This window comes from Temnothorax longispinosus, chromosome 2 (assembly GCF_030848805.1).
Source record: "Temnothorax longispinosus isolate EJ_2023e chromosome 2, Tlon_JGU_v1, whole genome shotgun sequence".
In the NCBI taxonomy this organism is placed as follows: Eukaryota; Metazoa; Arthropoda; class Insecta; order Hymenoptera; family Formicidae; genus Temnothorax; species Temnothorax longispinosus.
Window position 1 is genome coordinate 15,218,100 of NC_092359.1, and position 22,323 is coordinate 15,240,422.

At 37.2% G+C, this 22,323-nt stretch overlaps 1 long non-coding RNA gene across 2 annotated transcripts in view; it reads left to right on the plus strand.

The window, feature by feature from the left end:
• Nucleotides 1-22,323, plus strand: part of LOC139809123 (uncharacterized) — a 74,871-nt gene extending 52,548 nt beyond the window's left edge. Inside the window, exons 1-3 of one of the 2 annotated variants that reach the window (XR_011731031.1) lie at nt 15,816-15,954; nt 17,862-18,008; nt 22,084-22,323. This is a non-coding gene — a long non-coding RNA (uncharacterized lncRNA). Of the gene's footprint in view, nt 1-15,815; nt 15,955-17,861; nt 18,009-22,083 lie in introns of those variants that run through there. The other variant, XR_011731032.1, reaches the window with a different exon arrangement.

The window sequence follows — 22,323 nt, forward strand, 5'->3', positions numbered from 1 at the left end:
GAGAACGAAGAGAAAGAAGAGGCCGGAGAAGAGCATAAGGCCGAGAGCGTGAGAGATGCAGGGGGTGAATTGTTAAGCCGAAGGGGCGATGGGCTTTGGGAGGCGATAGGATAGGAGAACCGAGTGGTATGCCGACGAGAAGCCGCCGAGGGGCTCCATCGTGGCTGGAGTGGCATTAAGTTGACACATAAAGAGGGACGGACTTAACATCTTTCTCTGATAAGCCGACGAGCAAACATGTTTTTTTTTGTCCTCGTGATACAAAGCCTAGTATAATATGTTAATGTACCGTGAAATATGTCGCGTGAGATAAGCGTACATAGGTGCGTGACGTGGCACGTGCTACTTGCGTATCGTCAAAACATGCGCGTGCCGACCGAAAGCCGAGCCGGGAAAACCGGGCAGCCGTGTATGGGTGAGGGTGAATGTTAAAAATGGAATTCGCCGTGGACGAGTTTTACTCGACGGCTCGGCACACCCGTTGGATCAAACTGGCGCAATCTCGTAATAGAATTCCATCGCGGCTTTGGTTCTGGAAAGCCCTAACGCTTTCGAGTTTCAAGCGAACTCAGCGGATGAAGCGCGGATATTTCTTGCTCGAAAATGATTTTATGGCTTGGATTATTCCTGTCTTTATAGAACTAGAAATATGACTGCGAGAATAAAGTGGACGGTTTTGAGTTAACGTAAAATATGTTAAATAGAGTTCCCGCGAAATTTATTAACGTCCAACGTCGCGAAAAGTGAAATTTCGAAACTATTTTGCAGTTTTAAAAAGTCAGTCGGCAAGTGCTTTTGAATTTAGCTGTCGAGTATATTATTATTTCAAAATTATAGCAATGATTACATTAGACATTCGACCACGCAAATTTAACAAGAAACGAGCATTGGAGAGAGGGGGGAGGCACACGTTAATTTAGAAAAGCTAGAATGTGTGCCAGCAAGCTAATGCGTTCAAACGTGCCACTCGCAATTTCAGGTTTCTTCACGTACTGCACGTTAATTGGCATGATAGTCAGGATAGTCTTGTGTCTTACGCCAAGACTAGCTAAGAGGATCTTATGGATGGCGTGATAAATGCGCTTGCACCCAGTTTCTTGCTGGAATTGTCCAAGTACAATTTAATTATACCAAACACTGAGAATGTGAATTAAAAACGAGAACAATTTATAAGAATTTTAATAGAGGTTTAAGATAAATAAATAATATTAGAACACTAAAAGTTTAGAAAATCATGTTAATAAAAAATCAAAGAAGTTTTATCTTAATTGATACTGAACAGTATATAATTTATTTTCTACAACAATCGTAGCAACAAAATGATATAATTAATTTATAAATATGGCTGTATGTACATACTTTAGGTATCTAATTTATGCTCTATTAAAAGATGTACTTATCGACATAAATTATCTATTTTTATCTTTTTCATAAACCTTGAAAGCCAAACAATTTCAATACGACTCGTTATATCGAGTCGCTTAAATTCTATTTCGCGCGTATTACAAAGAAGGTATACAAAATTCTCGCAATTACCGAAAGCATTTAAAGTCCTTTTGCATCCAGACCATGAGGGGAAATTGTAATTCGCGTCCCTACCTTCCAGTCTGCGACGTTATTGCGTCAGGATGGATACGTCAATGTCTCTGATCGTTGTAAAAAAAAAAAACTTAATCGCGATTCCCCCATTGTCGGCGAATGTTGTACTCGATTGAACAGTCGTCGTCAACAATTTTATTACCTGGGTTTTACGTTCTAAACGAATCACCGGAGCGTGCATTCATCTCTGTACCCGATGAGAATATACGTGCATCGCATGGGCCGCCCCGCGGCATATTACTCGGACAGGATGATAAATACGCGACGCGAGGAAGGAGGAATGTTTATGGGTTATTGTAGCAAAAGACACCTAATTCACTGTCATCCGCACAAATTCCGGGCAAGGGCGCATTTCTCAAGAGTCATAACTTGCGCCCCTGTCCTTCCAGTTTTGTCTAAGTTAAACGAATAATAAAACTAATTGCATGTCTGTGGTGCAATTTGATATGTCTTATAATGTCTTATATCATTTCTTGCAATATTATGAATATTGCAAGTGATGAAATAGCCATTTTGCAAATTATATTAATCATAACTGTGCAATAATTACACAAATATTTAAATACAATGACATCACAGATAACAGGATTCAATATTCTTCTATGATCGACTAATTAGCGAGCATGTTCCACACACATGGCAAAACTTGTGATAATATTTAGAAGCTAGAGATCAGAGAAAACTAAGGAAAGTTATTAGATGTCTGTTAATAACTTTAAAATATTATTTAAGCACCTGATTTTTTTCAGAGAAATTTATAAAAATTATTATAAGATACAAATTATGAATTTAATCGACATAAAGAAAGGTACCTTTTATATTCTCAATGTTTTTCCACTCCAACGTTATTTTTCTCTAGATAGTGTCACAGATTCCTGCAATAGCTTCATATAATTGATTAGTGGTTCATCCTTAAATAAAGATTAAAGACAGGCATAGTGATATCGCAATAACGATATCACGAAGAAGCGGTTGATATTTCTCCGGAAATAGGTAATTCAAAAGTGGAACTGACCATCTCAGGTTTCCGCGCCTTAAAGGTCATAAATTCACGGTGTGACCGCAGGAAAGAATTCCACATTTAATACGGAAATCGGGAATTCGGCTCGGAAGCCTCGCGCCAAGCGGCTTCCAGGTTGCGTTACCATAACGATAAATTCCAAGAGGAAGATAGCGCACGCGACCTCGGATTTGCGATGCTGATATTTTCGATTTCACGAATTGCATCGCACTGCCGTGGGATATCGCAGATGGCGAACAACCGGTTTGAATCTTGCAAAAGCGAATGCTAATAACTTACCTCCCGGCACAAATGAAAATATAACTTTCAAGGCACGGTGAACTTTTCACTGTGACTTTGATATATCCGGAAAAGATTGCATTGCGCAACTTTGTTAACTATATATAGAGATTTCATTATCTTGTTACACGCTTGATTTTAAGAAGCAAATAAAGTGCGGATATTTGTTTATTGTATTTTTGTTCAATTCTTTACGTATTCTACTTACTGCTGCAATCCATTTGGCGCTGTAAATGCTTTTGAAGCGATAGATTTGTCCTAATCAGTCAATCGAACGCTTCGATTTGCAGCGTTAAGTAGATTGCAACCCTAGACTGATGTTTGACCTATTACTAACAGAATTGATGCTATTTTGTAAGTTAGCCGAGAAGAATGTAATATAGATATACATAGTCATATCAGCGAGATTCTCGTCTCGTCTCGAAACTCGAAATTGTTATTAACAAATAAGTTTAACTGGTTGTAAGTTTAGCCTTGATTCTACAACTTGGGGTTTCGTACTGTTCCGTAATATTCATAGCCCGCAATCCCGAAAGTTAAAATCTCCAAGGTGCAGAAACTCAAAAGGCATTATCTTCAAACCACAAATCTCAAGAGAAGGTTAGGGCTTCAGAATTCACGATGTTGATAGGAAATTCATGGCGCTACACAGCAGTGCTATATATTTCAAGTACGCCGCTGTCACAAAAACTTCATCGAGTGATATCTTTTCTTGGCGCTTGAGATATTCTTGCGAACAAAAACTAATTCTATTGATCTTTCCATGCGCACTAAAATTGTAAAATACTTCCAATATTGTCGAAAGTTCAAATTTGCGATATCCATTGCGGAATCAGATCTCAAAGTTTTCCTGTCTATATTCCCCAAGAAAATTATTTCCTGTCGATATTTCTCAGGTAAAAATAGTAAAAATATGTTATAACGTTCGTATCAATTTCTCATAAAATGTCGCGCGTACTATTACAGGCACATCGAAATATTGACATCATCGCTTATGGACAATTATTGCAGTGCGTTTTCTAACGTGTCCACTATTCCAATAACTATACACATGCATAAAATTTTTCGTTCGCCAATAAGGTGGAAACAGAGATGATAAAATTGCGATCCCCACACGACTTGAGTGCATACTCGTTGTGTTTCTAAAAGAAGGAAAAAAATATCCGGTCGTCGATCGGAACGATTTCAATTCTCATTCTGCGCGCGAGCGGCGCCGCGGCGCGCCGCTTCGTCGACCGTTGCGAAGAAATGGACCGCGCGTTGCCGTCCCCGGTTCCTCTCTCGATATCCTTTCATTTCCGTCCACGCTGACGTAACAAGCGCCGTAACGCCGCGTTATATTATCGTAGAGGCCGTCATGGAAATTGCACGTTTTGTCACAACAACCGCAGGCACGAAGGACAGGTTACAGGACACGCGCGTGCAACGATCAACGATCATTTCCAGCGGCTCTTCGTCGGTGACGAATGCTATCCGCAAACGCGCTTGATGCACGGGCAGCGCGGCGAGCGAGAAAGAGCGATGAAAGCTAAATAGAAATAGAGCGAGAAAGAGTGAAGGGATGGAAGGGAGGGTGGAAGGAAAGCGTAACCTGCACGCGTGACGTTATATAGTGCCCTCCCCCTGCGCCCAGTAAAATTCCAAAACAAACTCCTTTATTCCGTGAGTATAGGCGGCGGTGCGCATCGCGCGAAACCACAATCCCCGCACATGTATCAAGCTGTCCGCGACTCGCGCTCTAATTTGCATTTCAACGCTTGCCTCTCGTCCATTATTACCAGCGGAACAGCTTGGTTGAATTTCACAGACGCATACCGCGCCCTTGCCTCGCGTCGTCCCTCGTCCTTTCGCACGACACCGTGCCGTCTCGACTTTATGCCCTTATACTACTATCTCCCCCTATCTCTCTCTCTCTCCCTCTCTCTTTATCTTTATCTCTATCTCTATCTCTCTTTCGTTCCCTAGTTATTTATCTCTCGCTCGTGCTCGAAGACCGCGTTTTGTCCCATCCAGCTCGAAGCTTCTGTTCAAAAAATCGCAGACGAATATATGCGGACGTAGATTTAATTACATTATGTATACAAAAGGATATATGTACTATGTACTATATATACAACCTCCGAGAGTTGCATAACTATTCTAAACATTTAGGATAAAAAATGATTGGCGCCAATGCTGACCACGTTATTGTAGCTTTTGTAATTAGAGTTTTTTGTTAAAATGATCTTTACGTTTCTTCACTTATCAGCAACACGGTACACATTCCTCAATACTATATCTAATAGAATTTTTAAGAGAAGCTAATAACCATATCTCTATTTTTATCGCCCATTTTATTATTGATTCGCTCAACGTTGGATATTGTTGATATTATAATTCTCATCGCATTTTGAAAGCGACTACGATATAAAAGAAATCTTATCCAGCATTTACTCGTTTATTTCAGTGAACAATGAATGCAATATGATATTTTGAGGCTTGCATTGCAAGAGCCACCCTCATCAAGCCCAAGCGCTTCCCTAAATTTAAAGTGTCGCGGCAGTATCACACACTGAAATTTAATTCTCGTCATCTACGTTCCGTCTTTCGGGCCCGACGCGAGTCTCACGCGCCTTTCATGCGCTGTTATCGTAATATCCTCTATTAAATTTCTTTCGATCCCGAGGTGTCGGCTTTGTCATCGTGCGGAGGCAATTTAATGGAGGCTAACAACGTGGCGAAGGGCTAACGATATTTTGCCGCGTTAAAGCGGTACTATTATCGCAACCTTCCTCGAGTGATTTGCGAGACCACGATGGTATGCTGCAAAAGCACTTAAACCGGCTGCCATCATCGTTTTTCTCAGTACAATGTCCCGACGTGTTATATTATTAAACCGGTAAAAACGCATTCATGTATTTTAATATGCAAAATAACTGAGACTGTAAAAGAAAACGTCACTCACGAAAGATTTATAAGACCCACCTGTCCCCTCCCCCACAACAACTATAGAGACATGACAATAATTTATCTCAGTGTCAGTCGACTAAATATTATCACGGAATTTTGACAGATAATTTATAAGTTATTCATAATACGTGTCTGTTCGTTAATTCATTATAATTTCAGTTACCGCGCAATATATTTTTTTCACAAAATTAAAATTGTAACATTATCGCGCAAATTAATGTCAAACTATCCGTTAATGGAAAAAATTTACGACTCGTATTCATAGAGATAAGTTTCTTCCCACAACCCTTATGACAACTCCTATTCCTATTCCAAAGAAACTTCCCTTCGCTTCCCTTCGTTCCCCAGAGGGTTTCGAGAAGTTATTGTTCTGTCCAGTTTCTGGGGTGCAATTTCAGTCTTACTCTTACTGATCTTACTCGTGGTCAACGAGCGCCTAGTGGACCGAAATAATTTGAACAAAGAAAAACGGTAACGATGCATAAAAGATACCGAACCGATAACAAAAGTGTTACGTTACGTCTTTCTTTGTGTGTTGACCTAAGGTCCAAATTTACGGACGAGTCTAAATATATAATCATCACGTGTCACGAATATCCTTCTACAGATAGCCAAAGAATGTGTCACGTATTTATTGTATAAAACACGGATAAATTCCACGAGTAAATCACGACGGGTTTGCACCACAACATCCGTATAACAAACGGCCGAAATTATTCGAACGGCAAAACTGACTATCGGTATGCAACAAAAAGCGGTGCGACCGATCGAGCGCAAAAATGTCCCGATAAAGCGTGCGTCCTCGTAAAAAATATCTCCGTTTGTAATCCCCCCCGTTTTAAATTTCATGAAAACGGCCGTTCGTGTGAGCGCCACGCCGCGTCGCGTGGATTTATGACTGATTCGTCGCTGCTCGTAATCCGCGCTCGTAATTTCGAGCGCCGCGAAGCGCTTTATTGATTAATCAAGAACGAGTGCCGCCGTGGCCGACGGTGGCGACGGGTTATTTACTCGCGCGATATGCGATGTGCAGAGCCGAGTGAACTTCATCGAAAGGCAGCGCTTTTACCACGTGGTTCCGGCACCTGTTTCCATTACGATTATTAAACCGAGAACTATGGCAAAGTAAACGAAAGTTCGCGCGCGCGACGGCGGCCGAACGTCACGGCGCGCGGCGTGCGGCGCCCATCGGCGTCGCGTCGCGGTACGGCGAACAATAGCGAAATGCACTGCATCCGCCGCGTGTAACGGTAACGCTTGCTATACTTCCGATCGATGCAAAACCGAAATTCCAACGAAAATGCCGATGCGCCACATATCGGGCGCGTGTATGTATTGTGCGGCCACACGCACAAAGGGGGATCGCGTCCCTGTACCATGGTCGCAGATCAAAGGGAGATCTGACTTCGTGCCCGGGATATGTCGATGTCACGTAAAGTGTGTGCGCTTGTAAATTAATTGGCCACCTGTGGATGTAGGTGTCACGACGTACCTGCCGTTTTCATTATCCATCGTCCAAATCGGATATTAATCAGATTAGTTAGCGCCCGCGCGCGAATGGCAGAAGAGTGTTCGAGAGATGGTAGCGGCAATGAGTTCTGACGCAATTTTCGCACCTAACTTTCCGGCTACGGGTCGATAAAATAATAGAATTCGAAGTACGGTCGATTCGTATTAAATGGAAATCGGTCTGAAGTGGAAGAGATTAAAAAGTAGAGGTCAAAGTAGAAGAGATTGTGGCACCAACCGTGAAAAGATTAGTGTCGCGCTAAAATTCATAAAACATATAATTCTATCTATTCTATCCTAGAATAATCCGAAACTGATATGAAACGTTCTAGCTGACTTTCGCATTCATGTCTGACATAAAAGTGACTGAAGCATTGAAGTTACATAGAAAATAATTTCTTTTGTGATTTATTGCTTTGACAAATTGATAAACTGATCAATAGAAACAGACGTTTCGAAAAATGTAACAGCCATCATATAATAGCTAGTTCCATCAGATATCCTCGTGAAAGGCTTTTGGATGCGCGATATGACGAGTCTGCATACGAAGTACCGATTGCACAGAGCGGCTTTAAAATACACCTGCATTAACGCTTACAATAACAGGTGTGATGCGGTACTCTGGGAAAACGTTTACTACTCGCGCATGTATTTCTACCGTAGACTGTGGTGGACTATTCATTTGCCGTACATATGCCAGAGGGGTTGCAAATATATTCTGCTAATGGCATATGTCACAGACAATATACGTTTCGTCGCGTACCTTTTCGCGTCGGAGACGCGTTCGCTTTTCCCCTATTCGCGAGTTTTTTCTTGTGACGTGAACTCTGGCGACAACGACAAAGTCAGCCATTGATGCTGCTTGTCCTTTCAACGTCGTCCTGCAACTTGCAAAAATATAACTCGCCGGCGGCGTGCTCATTAATTTTTTAAGAGCGCGAGTTAAAAAAGATATGGATTTTATATATACGAGAATTGTCACTTGCGCGTATAACGAGAAGTAATGTACCAAGAAACCAAGATTATTATTTAAAAACATCAAATTGTGTACGAAAACAGAACTTTTATGAAAGTGTCCGTTTAATTGGAAAGGAAGAAAGTTGCTAATCAATGCGATTAAGCTGTGAAGAAGCAATTTTGAAAATGCACGAGACGAAGTAACGTCTTTCGTAGAACGCTACCAGCAATCTATCTGAAAGGTTATTATACACATACTCGCGAGAGATATAGGATTTATGATACATAAAAGAGGGTACATTTTTTATTTTCAATTTTAATACGTCGTCCAAATTTTTAACGGAAATTATATTTATAATATATGGCATTTCTCAAGGAGCAATTTCCAATAGTGCAGCACGTGTATAATCTTTCTTCAGATGCAAGAGACAGATTCCGTTATGTCGCGATATAAATATCTCGGCAACAAAAATGTCGGAAATATTTTTCGGTGCTCTAACATTGCGCGCTGTAGGAACTTTGGACGAGCTGTGCTTCTTCTCCCCGCAATGCAACAAGGAAAAATTTCGATAAGCCACGCACTGTTGATGCGGCGTTATCGAGAAGGAATTTTAAATCGGGTCGGGCGATCTTATTCCGAGGGGCGATACCGTTCCCTCGCGCGGACGAATCGATAACGGTTGTTTCGGCGATGGGCGAGTCGAGCAAATTCGCCGTCGATAACCCCCGCCGAAATAAATTATTGAGCCGTACTGATATCTGGAAAGTGGATACTACATCTAAATCGCGGCGCCGGCTAATTTTAAGCGCTTCGTATGCGCCCGGCGAATACGCCTCTTCTCCGCGCGCCACTGCCCAATTAGAGTTGTCTGCAGGAGAAAAAAAGAAGAAGTTACAACCGCATCCTTTACCCGCGGTCCTTCTTGCAAATTTTCGCAGTCCAGCCAGCCAGCCAGCCAGCCAGCCAGCCATCCGGCGGGCGCGCTGCGGTAGGATAAAGGCGCGCGGGTACATTCGTTAGCATAATAATTGCTGCGGAAACTCCACGCTACGTAAAGCCAGCGAGTAAACGGTCTCGGTTAAGAGATACGATGATATCGAAATACTAAATACTGTTCGAGAAATTACATACCTCTGTCTCGATCTTTCTCTCAATTGCTATATTGTGAAACCCTTTTCGATTTTCATTCAGGTTCAAAGGATTATCCTCGTGTGATAATCCGTATAAGCAAATCAATAATAACATTTTTTCTACGCCGTGTCTTTTCTCTTGCTCTTTCGTTCTTTTTTTTTGTATTCCGTTACGCTGAAAATATCGCGATCAATTCGCGTAGATTTATATATTTCACGAAATCATAATGCTGAATGTCCAGCAGCGTCGCCAGCAGGAAGCGAGCTACGCGATGAAAAGAACCGCATACCGAAGTCAGAAAATGTTCATATGTACGAGAGAAGCGCACACGATGTCTTGTCGGTAACTATATAGACTAGCGTATACCGGAATACGAGGCAAACGGTGGCGAGCACACAACCGTGACAGTGTGTAAGCACAGAGAGAATGAAAGAGAAAGGGAGGGGAGGAGGAGGAGGGAGAAAAGAGAGCAAGACACGTGACGATTTCTGTGCAAAGGACGCGCACGTTGGTCACTAACGGACGTTGTCATGTGGTGCATATATGCACAATGTTTGCGCATCCTCGACGGTACGATTATTGTCCCGAGCATACTGGCGGGACCGCTGCGAGGCCTGCGAGACACGTTCGCCGTTCTGAGACATGCATACGCGGCTAACGTGTTTGGTGACCGTGCATACCACGAAAACTGAAAGCTCGTCTCTCTCTCTCTCCCTCTCCCCTCTCCCTCTCTCTCTCTCTCTCTCTCCCTCCCTTCCTCCCTCCCTCCCTCCCTTCCTCCCTTCCTCCCTCCCCTCTCTCTTTCTCCCTCCCTCTCTCCGAGGCACAATAGAGTCTCGAGTTGGCTCGGAGACCGAGCTAGAGATGGTGGTCACCGTCAGAATGGAGAGCCACAGCCTCAAGGGTGACGCGCGGTAGACTCGAAACAAGGGGGTTGTTGCACGACCGAACTCGTCCCGCATACGTAACACTCGCCCGACCGCCTCTCTCGCACCAAGATTTATGGCACGCGCGGCTGGACCGACCACGAAGAAGATAAGATTCGTCCGCGATCGGGATAACGAGGGCTACGAGAACTCTCCCTTTCCGGACAAAGAGTCGTTGGCAGGATTTACCTCGGGCGATCTGTTGTGAGTGGGCGCGATGCAATTAGAGCGCAATTGATACGGCACGACTATTAGTATTCCAGAAGGATGGAATATGCGCGATGCGCTTACGCTGAGCATCTATAAATAGAACAGCAGATACTCGCTATAACTCATTTAATTTCGACGAACATTGGGTTACTCAAACTTACGATCACGTTTCTTCAATAGATTTATTGATACATTTAGTTTGGTCGATAAAACGTAACTTTTCCTCGGCGAGATTTGATTTTGAGAAACTGTCACTTTTCATCATTTCTTCGAGAAACGCGTTACAGTATGTTTTGAAGAAATTATAACATCAAAATTTGCTGTACCTAACACTTCACATTTTATATTATACAATCGTAAAAATTTTATTTTTTATGAATATAGAAAACGGGCTAACTTCACGGAATGAAGGAAGTTCGAGGTTCGAACCTTGGCTGAAGTAATATTTTTTGCAATGATTTCTTTACATTTATTTAGATGCATATAGCATCAAAAATTAAATCGAATCGATTTAATTAGGAAAAGGGGGGATTTTACTACTCCAATCGGAGCTGTGTTTCAAGTCTGACAATTTAGTTGGCGCGCAGTCAAGGTTGGAAATGAATATGAAAAATAAAAATAAAAATAAAAACTGTCGCGTATCATTTACCGCGCTTGGTTCTTAGTTAACCCGTTTTCTATATTCATGTATTTCATTGGAGCTTATACTTCGAATTTTATTTTTTATATTAGGTATATGTCGTTTTATAGTTCTATTAAAATCCACTTCAAATTAAATGAACAAATATACGATTCTAATACTGCCATGCAATGTAAGATACGTCAATGCGAGAGAAACGTAACATTTTCCAATATCCTATTTCTATCGTTTGGCAACAAGCAACTGAGATTCGAAGGCATCCTTGAAGAGTCTTATCAAGCGTCACGTGGAACATTTTTCGAAGGAGCTTTCGAGTAAGCAATCGTGACGGTTATGGGGCGCAAGACATCATCTCGGTAAACTGGTCTAATCCGTGAGCAGGTCTCAGAAAACTGCTACGGCTTCTTCATCTTCGCGGCGCCAACTTTCGCGAGAACATTCTCTCGACGGCCTTCAGACCAGTCATTTAGTTATATTAAGGAAAAGTTGCTGCGATCTTCGCTGGAAGTAAATGCGACGAGTTGGGCGACGGAGAAAAGAAACTTCCGAGCCTGTGAGCCGACCGACGATTAAGAGGAGTAGAAAACTTCTCCCAGACGCTCATGTGTCCTGCGCGAGATAACAAATGTCATCCTGGGTATACTACGCTTCGCGTCGACAGAATTATGGCCACCGCCATGTTCGCGGCGTCGCCGTGGACGCTCTTCACGCGGCGATACCTTTGCGTGAAAATACGAGGCGCGATACTAGATATTGTCATGAATATTTTTGCATTATACATATACATATTAAAGCTAACGATAAGTATTACGTCAAATTCTGATATTAACACTGATTTTTTTAAAACTGTAATATTTTTTTAAACATTGATTTATAAATAACGCAACTTTTATTATGCGCGATGTTAAAATAGTTTTAATGTAGAGCTTATTTATTATACATTATAATGCTAAAAAAGCGATACAAAATAATCGGTGCAAAAGAAATTAAAAAATAATATATACGAATACGGGTTTTTAATATAACAAAAAAATAATTATGTCAAAGGAAGGGCAGATAAATTAATTATCTAGCAATAATAAATATTTACGAGTCTAGGTACGAGTTCAAAAATAAGATTAGATCTTTTGCTTAATGATAGAAGCAGTCTTGTGGGAAAAGTAATTTAGAGATTTTTATGTTAGCGAGTATTTCGTACATTATCCCTTAATGGTGCGGGGAGCACAAAATCCCTGAGGTATTGCCACTTTCACGCGCTATAATTAGGTACGGTTATTCGATTGTATCTGCCGAATTCAATCAGCGAATTTACTCGACAAGTAAAAAAAATTTACAAGAAACATCTTTGACACGACGAAATTAATAAAATTAAAAATTCAAAACATTTTTGGAATGTTTAAATCTAACAATGAGACTCGAGTAGTTGCAACACGTACTTTTTTGAAAGAACGTATGCAAATTGTTGTTTTTCGAGTCAGTTCTACATTATCGCCACACTTTCTGGGGATGTCGACATATTCGATATATCGCATATAGCTATCGATTTTTGTGTTGTATCGATGCCATATTAGTTTTCTCGATTCCAGTGGTATATTCCTTTCTATATATATCTAGTAAGTTTTAGTTCAGTCTTGTGTAAGCACTCGTACGTTGCACATCCTCGTATTAAACGTGTGAAACTATAATTGTCGTTAATTACATATCCCAGTCCTGTGCTTCCCATAGTAAAGAACAACACAAATAAAAATAATACAAATATAAAAGTTTTAGTCATGTTTTTTTTTCTATTTATGTTATGTTTAATTTATATCTATCCTACAGAACAGCGCAAAAAATGCAAAAAAACTTTGATATTTAAATTACAGCTATCTATATTTATCTATAATAAATTTTATTATTATAAATCTAAGGACTATTTACATTTACTTTACACGTCACAGTGATGCTTTATGATAATAGAAAACAGAAAAGTTTTGTATCGTATAATGTGATCATCAATAAATTACCAAAATTATAAATATTTAAAAATACAGCAATTCAATATAATAGAGCGTTTAAAAACTTAAATTAGAGGGATTGACAGCGATCCGTGCCACGAAATTTAATTCATACTATGAATAATATTTCATAATGCGATATTTAAATTCCGAGTTGGTTTCCCGACTTTTAAATTCATTTCAATTCTTTCTTGCAAGACAAAATTCATCCTAATTCCTTTATTGGAATAATCCGGCCTTAATAAAATTAACTTTTTCACGAAATAAAATGTGTTAAAATTTCTTCTGTTCTCTATTATACATTTGAGATTTGCACATCGCAACTTTACCTTAGAAGAAGAATTAGATTAAAATAATTATTTGTCGAATTCCGTGTGAAAATGCAAAGTAGCATTAATATTTCAGACAAAAAGAGCAAAAAAGTATCGAATATTTTTAACTTGAAAAATTAAACTTTAAAAAGTCAAATCAAAGCTTTAATTAATAATAATTTAATATGTAATTGATACAAATATTTAAGATTTAAAATTCTGAAAATAAGACGTTTAAAAGATTCTTTACCTGTTAAAGTTATTAAAAAATTCGACCATTTTTAAATATAGGTTATTCATAGTATCGAGAAAATTAAATTTCTGCATATTCGAATATAATGCAGCTGTTAGTGGCCGCAGAAGTTAAACTGTGCTGCTTGCGCATAGAACAAGTAGACAAAGACGACTAACGGTTGAAGTCATGGACGACAATTACCACGAGGGTGATTCGGTACTATCGAAAATTAACTGCGCTGACTCGGACCAATGTGATCCCCTGGCAATAGTACATTATTGTACTAGTCTCTAGCACACGTAGTTAGCACGTATACATTAAGCTAGAGCCTGCATCGTAGATCTTCATTGCCATAATGACCCTCAATCAATGAATTAAATAAATAGATTATTTTTGAAATTTCATTAAAATTTCATTAATGATAAATATACAATTTACGTTCTAATAACGACAGCTGCATCGCGTATTTTATATCCAAATTAAACATTTTTGTAAAATGGTAAAAATATTTCGAACGCGACAGGAGGTATGCACTGAAATCGTATTGCAAAAATCTGTTGCAAGCTATTTATCCCACGTGAAATATTTTCTGTATTTCAGTATTATCGTGAATTATATTAAAATAAGGTAGAAAGTTTTCAAAACCAAACGTTTCTGTTTGCGCGTAACGTTATTTGTTGCAATTGTATAATATTTTGTGAATTAATGTAATATTTGTACAAGGTGAAACGCGTTATGGCGAAAACGGAAAAGTGGAATGTATTTTATCGTAGGAATACGGTGCTATATTTGAGATACAACGGTGCTCGTTGCGCTTCATAATTCGTGCGACCGGCACACGTTTTACATATTTTAGGCAGAGTGTCAATTTCGTGAATCAATACAAGCATTGCCGTGTACCAAGATATTCCAGGTAACAAAAGCAATTTGGACTATTCCCCGTGGCAAATGAGGCGCCTCTGATTAACACACATTGGTTCAATTACACGGGTTAGCCGAGGGAACACGAAATTGCCTGCTATTAACGGTGGCGCAAGGGTGGATAGACATACGAGATATATCAGCCGGATAACACGACGATACGTTGAAAGCCATAGAACGTAATGGGTTACTGCGGAACAAAATGTTTCACTATTTTCTTCCTTTTCGCTAATTTAGGCCCACCGACATCGTTTACGCGCGCATTCCATTCGTCGAGGCGAAACCGCCGAATTAATAGCGAAAGTGGCATCCCTCGTAACGAGCTCGCCGAGGTACTTCAAGTTATAAACGTCGATTGTAAAAGAGGAAAACTAATAACATAATATAAAGGATAATCTCCAAAAAGAATCTTTCGGCGATAAAGAAAAATACCTCGCTCATTACAACTTTAAGCAGTTACTCATATCATAACTGAAATATCGTGTTTTTGAAATATTATAAAAATAGTAATCTTGAGTTTTTTATATTTTAAGCATTTTTTCTATGCACAAAAAGGATCATAATTCACAAAGTTGTTTTATGAGAAAATGTTATAGATTTTTTTAAAACAGATTATGCGGTCATTATACATAACATACAGGATGATTAGAAGTGGTACTTATTTTTCTTAAAACACAGTTACAATGGATAAATAGAGGAAATATAACAAATAGTATTATAACGAAGAGAAATCATATACCTATTACTGCACAAACATGTGTCCTAAAAATTTGATAAAATTCTCTCTTTTCAAATTTGACAAAATTATTACACGATTTACCGCTACTATATTGCGGGTTTCGTTCTCCTTCTCGTTTCTTTTACAAGTAGTACTAAAACAATAATCAGAGCTTTTATTACAAAAAATGTAGGATACGTGGTCTCGCTTCTGCGAGCCATGTGACAGGTGCGTGATCACACTTTGGGCAGATCATGTGACGGGCGTATGATATGTTTAGGGTAGAGCGCGAGACGAGAGAAAAGGGGAAGAATCACGACGATGACGTTGCGTGCACGCGTGCGACGGCATGAGCCTAGTGCGAACGTTTATAGGTATCGAGTCGGTTTGGTACGACGAGAAAGACGACACGAGCTGAGTGTGTGCGTTAGACGGTTAGAGTTTCGGAGTAATAAAGAGATTGCGATGGCACAGACTAGGTGCGGGCGTGCTGGAGTTACCATCCACGAGTTGAGTGGAGAACTGTTATATGTAATCGACCTAAATCAGTGTAAGTAATATTAATAAATATATCGACTCCAAATACTCTTCCAGAGTGTGTTGCTTCGCCACCCGATCACGCTAGACAACGAACGAAACGGAGTAAAGACTACAAAAATGCAAACTAATTATACTATAACTGTCTTAGGCTCGCATATATTTATAATTATATTTTTGTTCAAAAACTGAAGCCAGTATTCAGATATAATACGATTTAACAAATAAAGAATTAATTTAATTTTCTTGATGTCATGATATTTGTAATCGCGATCCGATTGAAGAATTCAGATAAAGTTTGTCGCCTAGATTTTTGAGGGAATTATGTGTGTATATTTTTATAACTTCAATTCTCTTTTGAGTAATAACAATAAATTAATTTAAATAAAATCAGATAAATAATTTTTTAATTAAAATAAAGATATTTTTATTATTTAAACAACAGGTTTTTAATAATGCTTTTTAAGCATACCTAATCAACGATTCAAATTGTCATTAAAAGAAAGAATTAAATAACTCGCATGTAATAATTAAATTTTGCTCTTATTGTTAATCAAAGTGCAAAATATTTGCAGCTTATTTATCGAAATTAATTTAAAATACACGGATTAAAACATTCAGCGTAGTGGCACATCCTTGAAATGTGGTCGTGACATATTATGGAATATATTCAATCATATTTTACAATAAACGATTACTAGCCCGCGCGATTAAAAATTTGTAAACGTATTGAAGCGACAACTGCTTTTCAAAACAGATATTCCTGCGATTTATTTAGAATAGAAATCTGAACGATAGAGAATGTGAATTATAGATTGATTTTATTATTTCACGATACTTATATAGGCGATTAATTCTTAACGACGTTTGGATTTAAATATATACAGTATTGTTTTAAATACATATATATCACACTTTAAGCTTTGGTGCTAAATGTATAGCTTGGCTATTAGTATTTTGAGATTGATAATGGATCGTTGAGAATAATATATTTATCGCCGCATTTGAAATACAAGGAACAGAATATTCAACGTATAGTTGTTCCATAATATGATAAATATCAAGAGACACGGTAGTGTTTTGCGCCAAGTACACGCGAAGTAAATATTTCGTGATAAATGTAATTAAACTGGCTGACACATACGGCCTTGATATTTGTTTTCATAACATTCGCTACGCGCTATCGTGTCACAAACCATCATGTATTGTTATTTGCATGGCGAAATTCAAGTCTCAGCGAAGGACAACGACTTTGTTTACCGTTACTTATATTATTTCTTAAAACACGCGATTATTTTCTGCAAGTTATTAATTCCTATCAGCTCACTATTAATTAACTCTCTTGATTAATGACTATAAATGTATTGGCTATATTTATATTTATCGAGGTATTTCACGTAAATTTATATATTTCGCGCAGCGATAGAAGATGAGAAACATAAATTATTATTTTATTACGACGTTCATACAAGTGACAATTACTTTTTTGAAGCTTAAATTTTAATGCATCTCGTTTTGTGTTTCGAACTTTTCGTCGATTTAAGTGTAATTTATGCAACATTTCGGATAGAGGGTGCAGAGTAATATGCAGATCGCCGGTTCGAGTAATTAAAGTATAAACGGAAAGCATTAATATATTAGATTTTTGCATTTGAGTATATTGCACACCCAATGTTAGATTTTTATTTCATATTTTCGGATGATTAATCATTAACTTATTAATCACATCATTATGTATTACATTAAAATGTCAACATTATTTTCGAATTTTTTTCGTCATAAATGAAAGACGTATATGAAACGCGAATTATGTAACATTACGATACGTTTAATCAATAAGTACAATTATAATTAAACCTGTATTTTAATATTTCAGAGTGTATACACATTGTGGTTTAACAAATTCTTTTATTATTTCAGATTTTGTTCTGCTGATTTGTGTGACTCGTAGATATCAAGCGGATTGGAGACTTTCGTATTTTCTTCGAGCTATATGTTGTGAGGGTAACGGATGAATTTGAAGAGGGAGGCCCGAGAGGCATAGGACGACGGCGGAGCAACCATGGAGTGAGTAAATACAACATCTTGTAGAAATTTATTACCTTAAAATAGATGATCTAAAATAAATTAACACAGATATGTTTAATCTCAAAATAATATAATTACCGGGTCAATCTTCAATCTCAAATATTTTATGCATAAATTGTTAAACACATTAATAAGATATTCAAAGAAATTGTAATGAAATTGAAGTCAAGAACTATGAAGATATAATATACTAATAGTTATATTTTGTTAAATCTTTCTTATCATGAAATAAATTATAATGGATCCGATTTTCAAGTTTGTCACTCAAATAGTTAACAAAAACAAGAAAAGATAAAAAGAAATAAAATAAATGTGTGACAAGAGTAGAATACTATCATATATTAATCGTGTCATTTTATTTATTTATTTTTTTTACAAATATTCTTTTTATTAGAATTTGTAATATATATATATTTAATCTTTATATATATTTCTAAGATCAAATATTATGTAAATTAGTTGGTAAAAGCAATATTTAGAATATTCTTGATTCCGAATTATAATAATATAAATTTATAATTAAAAAGCGAACAAAAAATATTTTACCATTAAATAAACATTTTAATTTACTTTATCAAATATTTTAACTAATTTATTTAATAAAAAAACACATAATTATCAGCAATTTATTCTTGTAACTGGTAACAAATAAATCAGTTTATTCTATAATCATAACTTATTCATTCTTATCAATAAATTGATTTCATATCATTCAAAATAAAGATGTTTAATATTTAATAATCATCTTATTGCATTTTGCATATTGTGGAATATTTTACAACTGTTCTGCAACATTTTGATGGCTTCAAATAATTCATAGGAATACAACACTGTGCTTTTCATAATTAGTTGAGGACATACACAATTATTAATCAAAATGCAATTACTGAATCGACCATATCTCAAGACAACTTTGCTGTGATGATTAATAAAATGATGATTAATAAAAAGGTTTTAACTTCAAGGTTGCATTTATAGAAGTCGATAATGATGATTAACAAAACTTATTTATTATGAATATCTCAACTGCCTTTTTCATACAAGATTTATATATAATGGTCATAAAATACAAGCCTCCCTCATTTTATTCGATTTGAAATGAACGAAATATTCGAGTACAACAGATTACTTTGAAAGCGTGACTCCGTTTTCTTTAAAATGACTCATCGTTATCATATCTTTATGTGATTATATTATTTAACTTGGTCCTTGGTTATAATCCTAATATTGCTCAAAAAGATTCCGAAAGCGATAAAATGGTGTAACAAGAAATTAAGTGCGACTCGATTAATGAATAAGGCGTAGACAAAATAACGCGATTAATTACTCACGTTGAGGATGAAGTTGGAATGACGCCAATCGCGCACTCCCGCACAATTAATTTCCCACGCGATTACGAATACGACGACACAAATTTTGTACGAAGCACTTGTTTCGCGTTATCGTCGCGTTAAAGAGTAATGTTTCATTTATCGTACGATAAATTTTTAAACGTATTGATTAGCTACAAGATAGAGGATTTCTAGAAACTCTCTATCCTACAGCCAATTAACATACTTAAAAAATTTGTCGTTCGATACATGAAATATCAGCCTTACGCACATTCGATTTGAATCTTATCCATCTTATTCCATCGCGTCGTGGTTTGCCCTTTGCGTAGCAGAGTACGCTACTTACTACTTTGCGATTTTCTCGACGTCGGTAACTCAGATTTGTCCGCGGATATATTATCGACTTCTATAAATGCAACCTTGAAGTTAAAACCTTTTTATTAATCATCGTTAATCTCTAGTTGTTAATAGTTGTCTATAAGTATCTAGTTGTTAATAATAGGTAAAGAAAAGTAATTATACATACTGGAATGAGTAATCTATTGTAGAGTCTTATACAAAATAGAAGCGTGACCGGTGTAACGGCTGCCAATTGGCTCCGCCATTTTCTCTACACACAGTGGCAGGACTTCTTCCTGCTTTGAATAAAGAATAAATATATAACTCTTTATATACATAAACGTGATCTATGCATCTGTGAAATTATAAAATATAACAATAAATGTTGTATACCTGTGGATGCTCAACTGATGGTATGGTCAAGATCGTATTCTTCAGATTTTTCCAACGGATAGTATCTTAAAGATGAAGTATAGGGCTAAAATTTAAGGAATAAAGAATATCTCAATTATCTGCTGTATGTAAAGTCAATTAAATTCGATGTTACCTTTTACATACATAAATTCCTTATTCATAAAGAATAAAAATGTCAATTTTTAGGTTTTTATTTGTGTCATTTTATTAATTTTTTTTACAAATATTTTAACAATAGAAAAAAAAATACAGGTTTGGCAGTGAACGCAAAATTTAAACAAACAGTTTACTGTTATATACTTTCAAAAATGGCTTTTGATTAAAATCGGCAGATATTTTGCCGATTTTAATTTTCCTTTTCACTGAGTCATTATATGTATACATCCTTCCGCCACGCTTTTTTTCTTATAAGAGCATAGATATGTGAAATATATAGATCATAGACCCCTGCGCTCTTCTGCATTGGTGTCACAATCATGGTGGAAAGAAACAAGGTGTGCTGAGTGTGCTCGTTTAGAGAGATATGCGCAGTCGTCGCGACTGAAATCTATCTTTATTGATGTATATATAGTGGAGACAGCTCCTGATGATAGTATAGTTCTAGCTGTTAACCGAAGTGAACCGTTTCCAAAAATGAGTGATTCCAAAGAAGAATTACTATTATCTTGAAAAACTGCAAAATGGTATGTTGGAAAGTGTCTACGTCATTATTCTGCTCATCCTATTAATACCAATATGATATTTTAGGGAGTCATCATTTGTATACAATTATACTTGATGAGGAAGTATCCACAAAAATGTTTTAATGTACGCGAATGATAATAAAAACTTTTGATTATATTTTATCTAAGGTTTTAAACAAAATTAACAAAACATGGTGCAATTGTCAAGCTAGGCCAATTCTTTATGATGGACGATTTTCTATAGTTGATGAAAGTGTAGAAATAGAAAATTTTCTTTCTTGACGCTCTTATCGCAGGTATATGTGGCGATCGGGGCCTAAACAGTTGGGCACTGTTCTAGTGAGCCAAAGATCCCCGAGATGCGAGTTCAAATCCGACCGAAAATTGTCGGTTTTTATCGGATTGTTACCTCTCACTTGCTTCACTTCTTCTTCAAACATGGTACGGACCAATGTCGGAAGGCAGAGAGTATCTTGACACTTCAATCAACTACAGAAAATCGTTCATCATGAAGAATTGGCCTAGCTTGACAATTGCACCATGTTTTGTTAATTTTGTTTAAAACCTTGGATAAAATATAATCAAAAGTTTTTATTGTCATTTGCGTACATTAAAAAATTTTTGTAGATACTTCCTCAAGTCATTGTATAAATAATGACTCCCTATATAGAATATCATTTGGTATTAATAGGATAAGCAGAATATTGACGCAGACACTTTCCAACATACCATTTTGCAGTTTTTCAAGATAATAGTAATTCTTCTTCGGAATCACTCATTTTTGGAAACGGTTTACCTCGGTTAACAGCTAGAACTATACTATCATCACAGGAGCTATCTCCAATGAAGTGTTCGACCGTTAGGTCGATAGGTTGCTTATCTCTTGTCGCTTGTGCTGAATCTATACGTATCAAGAATTAATTGAGTACAATAAAAGCTTGTGTTTTTTTATGATTAAAACAATTAAAAAATTAAAATGTCTGTTGTGTGCCTATGATTTATTTTGCACCAATTTTGCGCAATCCTTTATATAATACAAACAAAGAAGAATGTTCTGTGTTTTGTTTTCAATGTACCGACATGGATGTGACAATCTGATGTTACACATTTTTTACATTGTTAATCTGCGAATTACAAGACAATATTAATGATTATTTTACACACCATGTACAAATGAAATCTTTTAATTAAATAAAATTGTTAAACGCATGTGTATGAATATCAATTGGCTTAGCAAAGAGAAAATCTTCATATTTCTCATACTACATCTTAATCACGTGTTCTCAGGTAGCGGAGATATAATGAGTCAATCGGGCTCTCAGGATGATGGCGAGTATGAAGTCATCATAGTCGACGAAAATAATTCTTCGATTTTGGCCGATCACGACGTCACATTGTCCGGTCCGCCGTCGACTAAGGTAAGTTAACTTTGTTTGAAAAGTTGCAATTATCCGAAATTTCAATACTGATCTGAAAAGAGCAACGGACACTTGTCCCCTACCGAACAAATTCGAAAGAAGTGAACAC